This window comes from Lactuca serriola, chromosome 3, assembly GCF_051521515.1.
Source record: "Lactuca serriola cultivar US96UC23 chromosome 3, Lser_US96UC23_V15, whole genome shotgun sequence".
NCBI classification, from domain to species: Eukaryota; Viridiplantae; Streptophyta; class Magnoliopsida; order Asterales; family Asteraceae; genus Lactuca; species Lactuca serriola.
The window spans coordinates 60,216,862-60,218,517 of record NC_136410.1 but is presented as its reverse complement, the minus strand read 5'-3'; the positions used below and the strand labels follow the sequence as shown (position 1 = coordinate 60,218,517).

Here is a 1,656-nt window from a genome sequence, read left to right as displayed (position 1 = left end):
ACTTGGCAATGACGTGGCATAAACAAAGATCCTAGTAGGATGGTTATCACCAGTTGAACCTTTCAAATGTTAAAATGTGACCTTTTAAACCATAAAATTACAAGTACAAGTCCTTTAAATGCAAAAAATAGTCACGATGGACCATTTAAAATAATATACGAAAGATAGTTGGGCTACACTAACAATTTTCCTAAAAAATAAAATAATTGTTTTGACCTTTTAAATTTATCTATTAAAAGTTTTATATATTTTGTCATATTTTATAACGGTGACATATTTGTATAAAAACAAAACTATTTATTAAGCCAAATATTACCGATTCAAGAGACAACATATTTTGTTGAATAACTTACTATATTTTCTTTTTTAAATCAATTATTTTAGAATTTAAAATGTTTTAGAAAAAAAATTATGAACCAAAAGGCGGACATTAAATTGTTATTTTTGTTTTACTATTATATCTTATGAAATATTGTGTTATTATTAGTCTTTTGGGTTAGTATCTTAAAAAGTGGTAATAAGAGGAATCGAACTTTATGTTTGTCTAGATGAAAGAAAAACGCCTTTACCAAGTGGGTGTTCGGGAGTTCTTTTTAAAATGAATTATTAGCTTATTGGGTTTTCAAAAAGCCAATAAGTTAACAAATTGTTTTGCAAAAACACAAACTTTATAGGCAAAAAAGGGTTTTTCCAAGAAACTATGATTTCCTAATTTTTCGAAAAGCCAATAAATACTTTGAGAAGTAATCCCAAACATGCTAACTAGACAAAAGACACCATGATCCGAAACCCGTTTGGATGAAATCGGTTCGGTTTGAAACAGACCTACTGTCGGTTTGGACCTGTTTAAAGTTCTATCCATTAAAATAGGTTTGGGACCGGTTTGACAGAAACATGCTTTGATGCATAAATATTTAGCATGGAGGTTAATATAATAAGCAACATGCATGGAGGTTAATATACTTTCTAGTTTCTATTGTAAGCAAACTTCAAGCCGAGGCACCAAAATATCAGGACACCAGAAACTCCAAGTGAGGGTAAAATGGTCAATATAAGGAAAACACTCCCCACAGCAATCTTGGCAACAAACAGCAAATTCAGAAAATCCAAGTGAGGGTAGTTTTTTTCCCAGGTAACTTTTTTGTCCCCTGTGTGTTTTTAACTTAGCTATTTTCAGCTTTATGTGTCTTTTTAAACTTTGTGTTTTGTGTATTGTTTATATTCAAGTAGCTGCAGAAAGCACATTAGAGTGGGATTTCTTCTTCTTTATGTCCCCTGTAACGAGAATCAAGACACAAACAGTGGCGGATTTAGTGCATCACAAGTGGGGTTTTGATCCGGTTTGTATACAGTTTCAATCTGATCAGGTTTCAGCTTAAACCGGTTTTGAGTTTGTTGACTTAAACCCAACTGGTATTAAAACCGATCCAATTTCCAAAAAGAACCTGTTTGTGTACCTCTACATTTAGGTGTTAAACAAAATTGGCAAATTCGTTTCCATTTATTAATTTCTTATTAAACCTATAAAAAACAGATTTCTCAATCTCTGAACATATAATCTCGTGTCTGTGTGCATACCTTTTTTACTTGTACAATATTTCGGTCAACGTCGTGAAGTGTTTCATTCATATCACCCCAATTAAAAATAGCCATTGA

At 31.7% G+C, this 1,656-nt stretch overlaps 1 long non-coding RNA gene across 1 annotated transcript; it reads left to right on the top strand.

The window, feature by feature from the left end:
* The first annotated feature begins 968 nt into the window (after window positions 1-968).
* LOC145094463 (uncharacterized) lies at window positions 969-1,444 on the top strand. Its single transcript, XR_013703363.1, has 2 exons — window positions 969-1,132; window positions 1,231-1,444. It is a non-coding gene; the product is annotated as an uncharacterized LOC145094463 (long non-coding RNA).
* The last annotated feature ends 212 nt before the right edge of the window (window positions 1,445-1,656 follow it).